This window comes from Crocuta crocuta, unplaced genomic scaffold (assembly GCF_008692635.1).
Source record: "Crocuta crocuta isolate KB4526 unplaced genomic scaffold, BGI_CrCroc_1.0 scaffold7, whole genome shotgun sequence".
Classification (NCBI taxonomy): domain Eukaryota; kingdom Metazoa; phylum Chordata; class Mammalia; order Carnivora; family Hyaenidae; genus Crocuta; species Crocuta crocuta.
This window is the reverse complement of record NW_027531904.1, coordinates 10,392,601-10,407,374: the sequence shown is the minus strand read 5'-3', so window position 1 is coordinate 10,407,374 and position 14,774 is coordinate 10,392,601. Positions and strand designations below refer to the sequence as shown.

The window sequence follows — 14,774 nt, the reverse complement described above, 5'->3', positions numbered from 1 at the left end:
CTTGGGGATGTATCATCTTAACAGCAGTAGGTCTTACAATCCATGAACACGGGACTCTATTCATTTGTTTCGGGTTTTAGTTCTTCCAACAGGAATTTTTCGTTGTCAGGCATACAAGTCTTACACTTCTCTTGCTAAATTTCTTCCCGGGTGTCGATCGTATGAATGCAATTGTCCTCATTTCATTTTCCGAATCCCCGTGGCTGGTGTGCGCAAACCAGCTGATGTGCGTGTGACCTTGAGCCATGCGGCGTCCGTGAACTCACTGACAGCCTCTAGCGGGTTTTTTGGTTGTTGTTTTTGGTTTCTGTCTTTTGCGGACACTTTGGGATCTTCTCTGTGTGAGCTCATGTCCTCTGCGAATGGAAATCGCTTCACTTCTCCTTTCCAGTCTGGTGCCTCTTGCTTCATTCTCTACTCACCCAGGCAAAACCTCTGTCTGGGGCCACACAGCAGCAGTGACAGCAATCGGCCTTGCATTCCCGTGACCTTCAGGGAAAAGCTTTCAGTCTTTCACCAGTAACTGACCCTTATCTGATTGAGGGATTTCCCTTCCAGTCTTACTTGGGTAGGTGTTTTTGTGATAAAGGGGTGTTTTATTAAGAAGATTTTATTAAGTGTTTTACAAAAGGGGGTTTTATTGTTTTTTTTCTTCATCGATTGCATTTGTCAAGATGCTCATGTGGCTTTTGTCCTTTATTCTGTTGATGTGGTGTGCGTCCACGCGGATGACCTTTTCTTCCGTAACGTCCGGTATTCAGTTAATCCCCCAGATTATTTTTCATTGCAGACACTGTATTTTCCACCTAGAAGTTCAGGAGGGGCCTTGTTATATTTTCCGTGTTTCTACTCATCTTCAGTCCACCTCATTGTTGAATAAACTATATTATCAGGTCTGATTTCTTCTCTGCTCATTTTATCATCTGGACCATTGCTGGATCTGTTTCTATTCCCTGACTTTTCTACTCAACATGGATCATCTCTCCCTGTTTTTTCAAATGCCTGGCAAGTTTTGATGGGATGACAGACGTAAAGTTTACCTTTGTGGCTGCTAGATAGTTTTCTATTCTCACAAACACTGCCACTCGTTCTGGTACACAGTTAAGTTACAGTTACTGGTTGATTCTCTTGAGTCTGGCTTTTAAGAAAAGCTATCTTAGGAGGGATCATGTGTCCCCTTTCATGGGGCAGCGCCCTCCGAGCACCCTCCCTGGCGCCCCCTGAGTGATGAAGTTTCTGGTTCTAGCTTGTGAGACGGGCCCCAGACCTGCGTGCGTGTGTACCCGGAACGATTCTCTCTGCTCCTTCGGGCCGTTCTTCCTCTGACCTTAAATCATCCCCGCACTGACCCGGGCTCACCTGAAGACTCAGAAAAGCTTCTTTACAGAGCTCAGTATCTGCACACAGGCCAGCACGTGCAGGTGTGCGCTTGTGCGTGTGCATGTGTGTGTGTGCGTGTGCACGGCAGTGTCCTTGCCGGCTGTGCAAACACTAAACACCTTGGCTTTCCCAGATCCCAAGCTCTTTTTCTTCAATCCAGACAGAGGCTCTGATGCTGCCTGGATTCCCTTTCTCTGCGCTGCATTCTAGAAACTCTGGCTGGAACCTGGGGAGTCAGCCTTCGTGCTCACCTCAGAGTCCCTCTCACGGGACCCACCGGCTTCTCTTCTTTGCTGACGAGCAGAGTCGGAAAACCGTTTTCGTATTTATTTTATCTGTTACCTGATTCAGGCAGGAGCGTAAATCTGCGTAATGTTTTTGAGTCAGGCTGATATCTACTCCAAGGTCTGACCTGGCCTCGGGCTCCGGTTACAAGCCCCCCGCCCGGCCCCCCGCTCCTGTCTGAGCCCCGCACTCGGCCAACCTGTCTCTTGCACCTGCAAATCCCCCTCTTTGGGACACATGGCATTTCTATCTCCTGCGCGCTGCTGTGGCAAGAACTGAACACCTGTTGGAACCGTCTCCACTCGCCCGCACCCTTCTCTGGTTGCCCTGCAGTGGAGACGCAGAGCCCCTGGGAGGACCCTCAGGGGGCAGACATGGACAGATGCTTCCCGCACAGATGCTTCCCTCACAGAGCGCTGCCAGCGGGGCATTTCATCTCCGTGTTGGTGGCGTGCATCCCACATTTGGCGGAGGGCAGCGTTCTTCTCCCAGAAGGTCAGGGATCTTTGTTCTGTTCGCCGATGCCCCCCCGGCAGCTGAGGTTATTCGCGGGCAGATGGTGGCACACGGTGTCTGCTGAGTATTTGCTGAATTTCCCTCCCTCGTCTGCCAGAAACACGTGAGCTTTTTCCTCCTGTTTGGTAAGAGCTTCCTGACATCGTGTTCTTCCTCTTCTTATGCAAAGGGCTGGATTGTTCTGGGTGGTGGTGCCCTCCTTTCCCGGGGGCTCTGCTTCACAAGCTTTCCAAGAGATGCCGGGAAGGCCCACAGAAGAAGAAAATATCCAGATTGCGAAAACAGAAAGACGTGAGCAGGTAAATCAAAGATATTTTCTTTTTTAAAAAATGTTTATATAATTTAGAGAGAGAGAGACAGAGACAGAGGATGAGCAGGAGAGGGGCAGAGAGAGGGAGACCCAGAATCTGAAGCAGCTCTGGGCTCTGAGCTGTCAGCACAGAGCCCGACGCGGGGCTCGAACTCACAAACTGAGATCATGACCGAGCCAATGTCAGGCACTTAACCCACTGGACCACGGAGGCGCCCCTAATCAAAGATGTTTTCCACCTACTTTAGGCGCTGTGCCTGTTGCAAAGGACAGACCTCTATGATGTAGATGATTTCTAGGTTAAAAGCTAAGCCTTTCCTATTAACAATATGGGGCCTTCAGCCATGAGGGAAATAGATAAATTGCAAGTGTAATGAGGTATCAGGGACGCCTGGGAAGCTCAGTCGTTTGAGCATCTGACTCTTGATTCTGACTCAGGTCATGATCCCAGAGTCATGAGTGCAAGCCCCGCGTTGGGCTCTGTGCTGAGCACGGAGCCTGCTTGGGATTCTCTCTCTCTGCCCCTTCCTCTCTCGCACTCTCTCTCAAAATAAATAAATAAACATTTAGAATCAACTGTAATGAGGTATCAGAATGGCTACAATGAGCAGTGCCAGGAGCTGACGGAAACATGAAAACCTGGCCCATGGGAGTAGAAGAGGGGACTCAGAGAGGTCACTTGCCACTTCCTTTCAAAACTAAATAAAAAGTGGGTTGATCCTGACCCAGCCATTGCGGTATGGACATTTCTCCCAGGAAGATGAAGTCTTATTATTTTTAATTTTTTTTTTACTGTTTTATTTATTTCTGAGAGAGAGAAACAGCGTGAGCAGGGGAGGGTCAGAGAGAGAGGGAGACACAGAATTGGAAACAGGCTGAGCTGTCTGCACAGAGCCCGACGCGGGGCTCGAACCCACGAACCGTGAGATCATGACCTGAGCTGAAGTCGGACGCTTAGCCGGCTGAGCCCCCCAGGAGCCCCAATGAAGGCTTATTTTTTCACCTAAGAATTTGTAAATGAATGCCCACAACAGCTTTATTCCTAAGTAATCAAACAACGTTCTTCAATGGATTAAAAACCCAAAAACCAAAGAAACCCGCGCTACATCCTTCCTGCAGAACACGGCTCAGCAATAGACCACCGGTTCCTGTGACCACCAGGAGGGTCCTCGGGAAATCGTGCTGCGTGATAAAAGCCAGTGTCAGAAGGACACGTGCTGCTTGAGTCTAGTGATGTGACATTCGGAGGATAGTGGTCACCGAGCTGCAGGAGGCGGTCCCAGGGCTCGGGGCGGGGTGGGTGCGGTAGGGGAGCTGGCACAAGCCGGTGTGGGGACGGTGCAGGGAGCATCCTCTGTGTGGTGGTGGGCAGGCAGGCCACACGGTGGAGCCGCATAGAGCTACACACACACACACACACACGCTCACACACGCTCACACACACTCATACGAGTGCGTGTAGAACTCTGAGAAAGCTCTGGATCGTTCCAGTGTCAATCCCGCGGTGACGAGGTCTGATGGCCGTGAAAACACGTAAGATGTAACAAGGCTGCAGAGGAGAGAGAAGGGTGCACGGGACCTGCCTGCACATTATTTTGAGTAATTTAGAATTATTTCCAAGTAAAAAGTGTGTTTTTCAAGGAGGCTTCGGTACAGCACAAACGTGGCCTAGTTAGACGTTACAAAATGCTTTTCCGAGTCTCTTTCTGCCCTTCGTATCTTCCCGTCCTGCTAACGTGAACTTGCTCCCGACACACAACAGAGCCAGAAGGGACCCATCATTTCTCTCAACAGACGTGTATTAAGGAAGCAGCCTCAGCTGCTGTCAAGTAATATTTCGCCTGGAAAGTGTCCATTGGCTTTGGAGTTTAGGGGTCACCGGGGACCCAGCAAGTGAAAGCGCAGTGGCGAGGCAGAGCGGAAGGCAGGTGCCCCTTCCGTGAGGACCGAGCCCCGGAGGTTCCTCGGAGGAAGATACAGACTCGGGGCGAAGATGCGAGCTTGGCTGCCAGGCTCTGGTCACAAGGCGACACCCAGATCTCAGAACCGAGCTCAGTGGGTGGGCCGAGGGCTCCAGAGGCCGGCAGAGCACGCAGGTGGAGGCCACAACAGCAGGGGGCTGCGAAGGGTGCTTCCTGATGCACAAGCACGTGCTCAGGGGGGTACCAGGCTCCCCCCACGGGGAGCTGGTGTGCACGGGTCCTGGTGTGCGTACGGCTCCGTGCTGCCCTTGACCTCCGAGTGTGGCCTTCTAGGACTGTCTCAAGAATAAAAAATGGGACGTCCGTGTGCTCTTCTCCCTCCACTAAGTGGTCATTATTGATCGCAGGGATGCAGCCCTGGTCCCGCGGGGCCTAGAACAGACCATGCGCGCTTCTGACGGCCGTTTAGTGAGAGGCGGTACACCACGTGGACCTGTGTGTAAACCCCCATCCGTTCATCCAGAGCCTGGGAATCTATTATTCAGTAGAAGGATGTGATAAATCCACAAAATACTTCATTTCCGTTGCACGTTGTAGGGCAACGATTTAATTCCACGTCAGGACATTCCACGCCTTCACCCTCTGCTTCCCTGCCCTCTCTCCGCGTGGGAAGCTGGATCAGCCTCTGTGGATCCCACGCTAGCGGCGAACAAGGGCCTTAGCACGGGAAGGGAAGGCTTCATAACGACAGAGCAACCGCAGTCAGGGTACTTTGCAAGATCCGGCAGTTCCTAAAAGTTTCAAAGGATTTTCTCGGTATTCTGGGACCTGGGATTCAAAAATTAGAAGCCAAGGTTGGAGAGCCGAGTGGGGTTTTAACCTCCCGTGGAGTGAGGGAGAGTCAAGATGACCTGACAGTCCCCCTTTCCCAACAGCGAGTGATCTGAACCCGGAGTGGCTCAGAATATGTCCCCTCAGATACGCCGCTTCGGTGGATTGATTGTTCTGAAGTACGAGGGCTTGAGAAACAAGACAGGCGCGGGAGGGACCCTCTGCCCCGTGAAAGCAGGACATACGTCCCCCGTGAGGAAGGTGCCCTCCCTGGACCAGGGTGGGAGGCCGCTCTGTGGGACTGAGGACCAGGAAGGCCGTAGAACAGACCTGCGGCTCCTTCGCCATTTACCGCTCACAGCCAAACCCTTGTCTTGTCCAGCTCTTCACAAGCGTATCGTTTCTTTGTCTAAGAGGCAAAAATCTCTCTGCTCGGGCTAAGCTTTGCCTCCTCTCTTTGTGCGGCTCCGTACGAACATAATCAATTTGTTTTTCTCCTGTTGATCGGGCTTCTTATTGGGGGAAGGGGTCTCTCAGTCAAGGGTCTAGAAAAGTAGAGGGAAAACGAGTTTTCCTCCCACGCCCACCCGAAGGGCTGACCGGGGGCAGACAGAGCAGACGGGCTACAGTGTGGACGCTCGCGGTCTGGCAGAGCAGCGGCCCCTCCCAGGCCAGGAGGGCTGTGCCTCCCTCGTAGCACAGCCGCTCGGCAGCTCGGCACCTCGGCCGGTGCTGAGCAGGTGAGAGCCCCTCGGTCCCAAGGGGGCTGCGGAAGTACTGAGGGAGCTGGTGGCCGGAAGAGGGGTGGGGCCAGAACGAGGGAGCGTACAGCCCTCGTGACCCAAGCAGGGGACCGTGCACATCAGCCGCCGAGGCTCCCGGAGCCCAGTGCCAGGGGCACTGAGCCTCAACACAACAGAGAGCGGCACCGATAAATCGCCCCGTGGACCCTGGACAGTAGACCACCTCGGCCGAGCTGAGGCGGGGAGGGAAGACGGAGAGTCTCACACTGGCCCCGAAAGATGCTTTGAAAGCAAAACTGAGTGAAAGATGGTTTCCTACCGTCTATGAACTTGGCTGAGTCAAGGGAGGAGGCCTGAGTCCAAACAGCACAGCACTGCCGGCCCCAGGCTGAGAGCCAAGGGCATCCTCCTCAAGGGTGTGTGTGTGTGTGTGTGTGTGTGTGTGCGCGCGTGTGCGTGTGTGTGCATGTGCGTGCACGTGTGTGTGCACGTGTGCCTCTGTGGGGTGCACACATGCATCTGTGTGCATGCGCGTGTGTGTATGTGCGTGTGTGCATGTTGTGTGCACATGTCTGTGGGATGCATGTGTGTGCACATGGTTGAGTGTATACACGTGTGCGTGTGCATGTGTGAGAACGTGTGTACATGTGCGCGCGCATGTTCCCGTGTGTGTGCATGTATCTGTGAGGTGCGTGTGTGTGCCTGTGTGTGCGCGCATGTGTGAGAGCGTGTGTGCACATGTGTGTGCACGCGTGCGCGGTACAGGGGCTGGAGGCGGGAGGCACAGGACCCCTCCGCCGTGTGCACACCGACCCCCAGGTCATCCCCAGCGAGTGAGCAGCACCTTGCTGACCCCCCGGCTCTTTGGCTGGAAGAAGGGCGGTTTCTCGATGCTCCAGGGACCTCAGACCTGGGCTCAGCCCGTGTTCCCGGGCCAGCGCCTTGCTCGTGTCTCCACGGGGCTGACCTCCGAGGGACGGGATTTTCTCCACAGTCTGTCGCACGCCTCCAGCCCCTGTGCGGCGCGCCCCCAGCCTCCCTGCCCAGCTCGCGGCCCCTCCTCCACGCCGCCCCGTGTGCCGGCCAAGTCCTCCGTGTCCTCGGCTCCGCCTGCCGCGTGGGAACGCCACAGCCGGTGACTTCGACAGCAGAGATCGGCTGTCTCGCAGGCTGGAGACTGGACGTCCGCGGTCAGTGTGCGGGCAGACCTCCGACCTCCGCCGGCCTCGCAGACGGCTGCCTTCTCCCCGTGTCCTCACAACCCCCTTGACCTTATCTCTGTTTGTGCAGGGGAGGGAGCTCCCTGGTGTCTCTTCCTTTTCTTGCCTGGACACCAGTCCCATCGGAGTGGGGCCCTGCCCTTACGACCTCACTCGACCTCCCGTCCTTCCCCAGGGCTCTCTGTCCAAGCACCGTCACCCCGGCGGTTAGGGCTTCTGCAGAGGGGTGGGGGGCGGGGGACACGGTTCAGTCCAGAGCACTAAATGCACTTCAAGCCTTTGCTCCGCCCAGGCCCCCGCGGCCCCGTCCCGACCCCCCTGACCCAGGACAGGTCTCCCCGTGTTTACCCTTCGCTGCACACCGAGCCTCTACGAATGTGCGTTTTCTGCCTTGACCCCGGGGGTCTGTGGACTTACGTTTGCTTCCTCTCACCGGTTCTGTTAGCTCTTCCTAAATAGGTTTTCCCAAGATGCTTTGAGCCGGCAGAGCTGGGCTGGAATATGTCCCCAAATGTGTGAGGTCCCAGCGGCTCCTGTAACAAATTACCACACATGTGGTGGCTTAAAACAACACACATTTATCTCTCATCTTTCCAGAGGTCGGAAGTCCAAAGCAGTGTCCCTGAGCTGAAATCAGGGTGCAGCCAGCCGGTTCCCTGCGGAGGGTCCGGGCCTGCGTCCCTCGGCTCCCGACCCCTTCCTCGGACAAGGCTAGTCTCCGCCTGGTCCCCCGACCCCCTTCGATGGACTGTGACGTCGGTGGGCCCACCCGACGGCCCGGGCCCTCTCCCCACCTCAGGATCTTTATGTCACGTCTGCAAAGTCTTTCCCCCGGGAAGGTGACACATTCACGGGCTCCGGAATTAGGACTCGGATGACTCCGAGGGACCCTTGTGAGGACCATGCCTGTCAAGAGGACGGCAGCCTCATCCCCCGCCGTCGGAACTGCTGTAGGTACCAAACGACCGGCCGGTTCTGCGACAGAAGGACCCGCTCCTGGAGTCTCCCCCGCGGGAGGAGCGGGAGGGGCTGGAACCCCAGACGCGCCCGCAGCGCTGTCTTGGCCTCCGCTGTGTCCCCTACTCCACGATCCGGAGCCCCGGTGTCTTCAGGTGCTGAAGGGAAGCCACACGCTGCTGTGGGGACACAGGGAGCCGGTGCCTGTGGGAAATGCCACGCGCACCCGGGAACCTGCTTCCTGCCGTCCGCGGGTCCTGTCTCCTGTCAGCCCGGGCGATGGACGCATGGCTCTCTCTTACCCTCTTGAATTGGACCGTGACTGAGCACGTGCAGTGATGGAGGCGAGGTCCCCTCCCCTGCGGACTTGAATGAGGGCCTCTCGAGCTCACGTCTGACTCTGTGGTGCAGCGCCATTCAGGCGTGTCCCGTTTCCCCGCCACTGCTGAGGTCCGGGCACCTCGCTGCGATGTGCACCCGCTCACACGCACAGCCTGTCTGCCCGCACGGCCCCGGGACGCCTGGGCCTGCTCCGCGATGACCGACCAAGTCGGCCAGCAAGTGACCCGCACGAAGACACGACCCCCGGCAGCGAGCGAGGCTGCGGAGGGAGAGTGGGAGCCGCTCGGCCAGCTCAGAGCCTCCATCCCGTCCCTCCCCGCCTCCACGGTGGCTCACGGAGCGTCTACTCACACGTGCAGATCCGGTTGACCCACATCTCTTCTTAGAGCCTTTCCTGCCCATCCCCCGTGTCCCCCACCGGACAATCCCTGCTCTTCCGCAGCCTCCGAAGCCCACCCTTAAGCAAACCCCTCATCACACCAGCTCCATCCCCACCGCCCCTCCCTCACCCGCCGCGCGTCACCCAGCTTCTCCTGCAGGGCCACCTGTCTCCGGCCAGCCGCCTTTGACCATGACCTGGCCACACAGCAGCCCTGCTCCTGATGCCTGCCCCTTAATTCGTGGCGTGGGTGTGACCCCTTCCGGGAAGCCTTCTCTGCCCCCCACCCGGCCGGCTCCGGGCTCTCCAGCTGCACCCTCACGTGGCATGGTCGCCGGTATGCGTGGACGTAACTGTGGGTATTTCCCACACGGCCCCCTTCCGGGCGATGACCATGTCCCGCGCCCACCTGTGTCCCCATGTCTCAGTCTGTGCTTGGAACCCAGTGCAGGAAGTGAATTACAGTGAGTTCAAGCGACCTGCATCCCGGCAGAAGACGTTACTGTTGACCTGTCCGATGTTCTCGTAAAGGTGGGCTCAGCTCGTCACTCACCGCGTGTCTGGAAAGCAGCCCAGAGACCCCGCGGTTCATAAGAATCTCCCCGGGTGGTGCTTCAGCTGTCGAACCAGCAACTTCAGAAACTACCAGAAAAGGGCAAATGTGACGGAAGCTGGTGCTCGTTACTCACCACTGACATTTGTTTTTCAGCCAAATGGGTTTCTCGATTAATGGTTTTGTAAAACATTTGGGAAAAATAGAAAAACAAATTAACGTGATGCTCTCTGATTTCATGATCCCTGCCAGCCGTCATCTGTAACACGTTGCCAATCTGGCAACGACGAGCATCTCTCCCCCTTGCCCAAGCCTTTCACATCCTGGGGAGAACTTCCACAGCCCGATTCGAGGCAAGAGTCCTGATGAGGTGCACGCTGATGTCACTGACCCCAGGAAGACACACACACGGGACAGTCACCTTGCCCTGCCCGAGGCTGACACGTAACCCCAGGGAGCTCTTCTGTGGATTTCTTCATTTCCTGTTTCCCTGACCTCAAATGGCTTTGAAATTGAGGAAGTTAAAAAAAAAAACAAAAAAAAAAACAAAAAACGACGGGGCGCCTGGGTGGCACAGGCAGTTGAGCGTCCGACTTCAGTTGAGGTCATGATCTCAGTTCGTGGGTTCGAGCCCCACGTTGGGCTCTGTGCTGACAGCTCAGAGCCTGGAGCTGCTTCAGATTCTGTTTCTCCCTCCCTCTCCCCCTCCCCTGCTCACGCTCTGTCTCTCTCTGTCTCAAAAATAAATAAACATTAAACAGAGGGAGAGAGAGAATTTCTCCTCCCAAGTTGGGGACCCGCTTGATCCACATGGCAATCGGGTTCCTCGCAGCGTCCGACAGCAGCTACCATCTGGTGGCACTAACTGTGCAGTAATGCGTCTGTCACCGTGTGGGGTCGTGATCCTAATCCACCATTACAGATGTAGAAGCTGAACCCCGTCCCAGCTCTAACAAATAACCACCGACTGAAAGAGCGGTGATTGGGACTTAGCTCAGCTTTGACTTCAGAGCCCATGCTCTTGGCTCCCACGTGTCCGAGTCCCCTGACCCCTTCGCTTGACCCATGGGTTCTCTGAGTCACAGGATTCTAGCATCCAGAGTCATCTGACACAGCCGCCTTCCCAACTCCTGACAGCCCCCTGCCTCCCAAGCCTGCCTCAGCTCAGCTCAGGGAAAGCTGTTGGTGACGTCTTCCCATGTTGAGCCCAGATCTACCAGTGCCCTCCCCAGCAGTGCCACTTAAGCCGTGGGGCCCCGTAGAACAGTCTTCTACAAGATGGCCTTTGAAGCGTCTGAAGACAATGCCCCCAACCCTGGCTGTAGCGGGACACAGGACTGAGCCCTGGGACTAGACGACAGGCCGGTGTGGAACTGAATGTAGACGGAGGACTGGCCACCAGCACGGCCGTGGCACCCATCACCGCTGCTTGCTTGAGCCATACTCTCCATCTGTGAAGCTTTTCTCAAACGACGCTAAATTGAGAGGTTTCTCTCCCGTTGCGACTAAGACAGGAATAGCTGCTCTCCTGATGGCTCTCCAGAGACATAGAGTGAGAAGGAAGGGCCCGCGTGGGTGAGAAGCTACAGAGCAGGTCTGGCGGTGCATCCAGAGTGTCCCGCATGGAAACACAGTGGCCGGACCTGACCGGCGATCCCCAGTCCCCGCTCCCATCCGGCAAGGCCAGGGTCCCCATCTGGGAGGTGGTGGTTATGGCTTGATTCCTGCTTCCCCTGCTCCTTTCTCTTCTGCTGCTGCTGGGTTTTGTGAAAAGGAACTGAAAACAGAGATGCCAAAGGCCAGAGGGTAAATATTTCAGGCTTTGGGGGCCATACGGTTTGTGACACAACTCTACTCTTCCTTCCGCCGTGGCCGGGAAGCAGCCACGGACTTCGCCGTGGACTCATGGGTACAGTGATACTCAGCAAACTTTCACTTCAGATGCTGCAATTTGAATTTTATACCATTTTAGTTTGTTTTTGAAATATTTAACGATTTTAAAATCATCCGTACCTTGCCAGTCGTGCAGAAACATGTAGTCTTCGGGCTGTTGGTCTAGAATGTTTGCTGATCCAGTTGTCAGCCGCGGTGGGGGCTCTGGACCATACGCTCGGCCAAGCGCCGTGGCCTCCAGACCCTGACCTGGGGCCTGGTGACTCCTCTGGAGATCGTGCCTTTCCCGTCTCTGCGTGGTTCCTGCCCTGAAGCCCCTCCCCGCCGCCCGTGGCCGCGCCAAGCCCAACACCGATTGCTCAGCACATCCGCTTACGTCCCTCGTCCGTGCTGTCACTCCTTGGAAGGCTTGGCTCGTCCAGTAGGAATATTTGTCAGCTGTCTTGAGCTTTGACTCATGACTGCGAAAGGGAACGTGCCTGCAAGTTAATTCCCCAGGGGAGAAAATAGGATTAAGGAAAGACGTGAAGGTTTAGGGACAATAGCTGTTTAACGGGCAGCTGGGCACTCGGGGAAGCTGGTAAGAGGCGGAACAGTCCACTGAGTTGGATCCGTTGAGGACACAGCAGCCCTTCCCTGAGCTAAAAACAGGTATTTTCCAATCTTACAAGCATTTCTTAAACTCAGTCTAAGTAACTTTTGGTGTTATGATAGAGTCTGTGTGAAAACCAGAGCTACTTTTAAATATTATTTTAAGTTGTTTGCAGCGAGTTGTTTTTCTTGATCTGGAAGTGGGAGTTTTGGGTTCTGCTAAATATTGTTATTTCTTTCAAATCCTTTGTTTGTCTTCGGAAAGTCCCAGGGCTCCGGTTCCGGTCTGCGTGTTGGCTTGTTTGTCAAGATGGCTTGGTTGAACTCATTTTTTCCCCACTTTCTGTGATGCTTGGGAAGAGGAAGACCACACAGTTGGAGTCACCAGCCTACAGCAGGTCAACAAACTCTCTTTCCCTATTCCAGACCCGGGAACGGGTACGCATCCCCCTGAGCACTGAGGCACGAAGGTGGGTGGGAGGCGGGCAGTGCACGCGAGGCGAGTCTGACTGCTCAGACAAAAACCCAGAGTACTTATGCCAACCATGTTCTGACCCGCAAGTCTGAGGAAGGACTGAGACAGCCTTCCGAGTTGTCAGCAAAGTGACTGCATGATCCATACAGGGTCCCACGGTGAATACGCATTAGTTCACACATTATGGGAAGTGCTGAAGGGCTTCCAGACATATGTCCATTTACAAAACAAAATTGGCTCTTAAAAATGCTTTATTGATTACATAATAAATATCAAAAAGCATTAAAGCAAAAGACAATAACAAGTTAAAATGATCCATTCCTCAAACAATTACACACAGAATCACCATATGATCCAGAAAGTCTACTTCTAGGTATATATCCAGAAGAATGGAAACCAGGCACTCGGACGGATATTTGCACACCCATGCTCATAGCAACATTATTCGCAATAGTCAAAAAGTTAAAACAGGGGCGCCTGGGTGGCTCAGCTGGTTGAACGTCCGACTCTTGATTTCGGCTCAGGCCATGACCAAGGTCATGGGATCAAACCCCACGTAGGGCTCTGCACTGAGCGTGGAGCCTGCTTGGGATTCTGTCTCTCTCTCTCTGCCCTTCCCTGGCTCACACTCTCTCACGGTCTCTCTCTATCTCAAACATTTTTTTTTAGAGTGAGAACAACCCGAGTATCTGCACACAGATGAACGGATAAACACGTCATATGCACGCGATGGGATGTGACTCTACCCTAACAAGGAATGAATTCTGACACTGCTACAACACGGATGGGCTGTAAAGACGTTATGCTCGGTGTAACAGTCTGAACAAAAAAGACAAATGTTGTGCGATTCCACTTCTATGAGGGAACAAGCCTAATGGAGTGAATAGAGACAGGAAGTAGGGTGGCGGTTATTGTTTCACGGGCACAGAGTTCCGCTTTGGGAAAGTGCCATCTTGAGATGGATCTGCAGCAAGGGGAATGCGTTTAACGCCCCTGAGCTGTACGTTTAAAAATGGACAAAGTGGTAAGTTTTATGTTATGTATATTTTATCACCAGAAAAACCGTCCATTAACAAGAGAAGTACAAACCGGTACTCCAAAAACCATAAAAAGTTGCAGAAGGAAAGCATAGACGACCTAAATAAGTCAAAGGCATTTCACGTTCGCAAGCTGGAAGACTTACTAATTGTTAGGGTGGCGATCCAGGTCGATCTCAAACTGATCTACAGATTCGACGCAATGCTTATCAAAGTCTCCATTAACTCCTCTGCAGAAATTGACAGCCAATTTGGGGCGCCTGGGTGGCTTAGTCGGTTAAGCGTCCGACTTTCGCTTAGGTCATGATCTCACGGTTCGTGGGTTCGAGCCCCGCGTCGGGCTCTGTGCTGACTGCCGGCTCAGAGCCTGGAGCCTATTTCAGAGTCTGTATCTCCCTCTCTCTCTGACCCTCCCCTGCTCACGCTGTCTCTCTCTCTCCTAGAAATAAATAAAACATTTAAAAAAAAAAAGAAATTGACAGCCAATTATAAAAGTTTATGGAAATTTAGTGGACATTTTTAAGTGTTTATTTATTTATTTTAATGCTGATTTATTTTTGAGAGAGAGAGAGAGAAAGACAGAGCTGAGCAGGGGAGGGGCAGAGAGAGCCGGAGACACAGAATCCAAAGCAGGCTCCAGGCTATGAGCTGTCAGCACAGAGCCCAAGGCGGGACTTGAACTCAATGAGTCATGAGATCATGAGATCATGACCTGAGCCGAAATCAAGAGTTGGATGTTTAACTGATGGAGCCATTCAGGTGCCCCAAACATTTTTAAGAAGTCTAAAATTGGAAAACTCGGACATTTTCGTTTTCGGCTTTTACTGTGACAGTGGAATAACGGAGAAAGCAGCATGGACAGACACAGAGATCCACAGAGTAGAACTGACAGTCTGGAAATAGGCCATCGCACTTACAGCCAGTTGGTTTTCCATAACAGCACCGAGAGCCCAGACCATCCAACGGGGAATGAATCGTCTTCCAACAAATGTTGCTGGGCAGCTGGAGGGCCACATGCAGAAGGAAAACTTGGACCCCCGCCCCACAGCAGATCTACAAGTTAGCATGGATCGAAGACCACACCTAAGAGCTTAAAGCAAACCCCCCATACGCTGCTGGTGGGTGTAGACACTCAGGAAAACAGCCTGGCAGTTCCTCAAAAGACACAGAGTTACTGCACGACCCAGCATGGAATGAATCCAGGGGGCCTCCCTGGAGTCCAGGATGCAGTGGGGTCACTGTGGCACCCAGGAGCCCACACCCCGGCTGCTGTTGGAGGCAGATGTCCAGCCCGTGGCCCCTCTGGCCCCGACACAGCCGGAGCTGCAGCCCCCCCCCCC

General features: G+C 54.2%; 1 long non-coding RNA gene across 3 annotated transcripts in view; it reads left to right on the top strand.

Moving 5' to 3' along the window:
• The first annotated feature begins 2,361 nt into the window (after positions 1–2,361).
• Positions 2,362–14,774, top strand: part of LOC144240119 (uncharacterized) — a 16,159-nt gene continuing 3,746 nt past the window's right edge. The window contains exons 1-3 of one of the 3 annotated variants that reach the window (XR_013337599.1): positions 2,362–2,480; positions 12,188–12,320; positions 13,067–13,421. This is a non-coding gene — a long non-coding RNA (uncharacterized LOC144240119). Of the gene's footprint in view, positions 2,481–11,734; positions 11,983–12,187; positions 12,321–12,716; positions 13,422–14,774 lie in introns of those variants that run through there. The other 2 variants (XR_013337598.1, XR_013337597.1) reach the window with 2 other exon arrangements.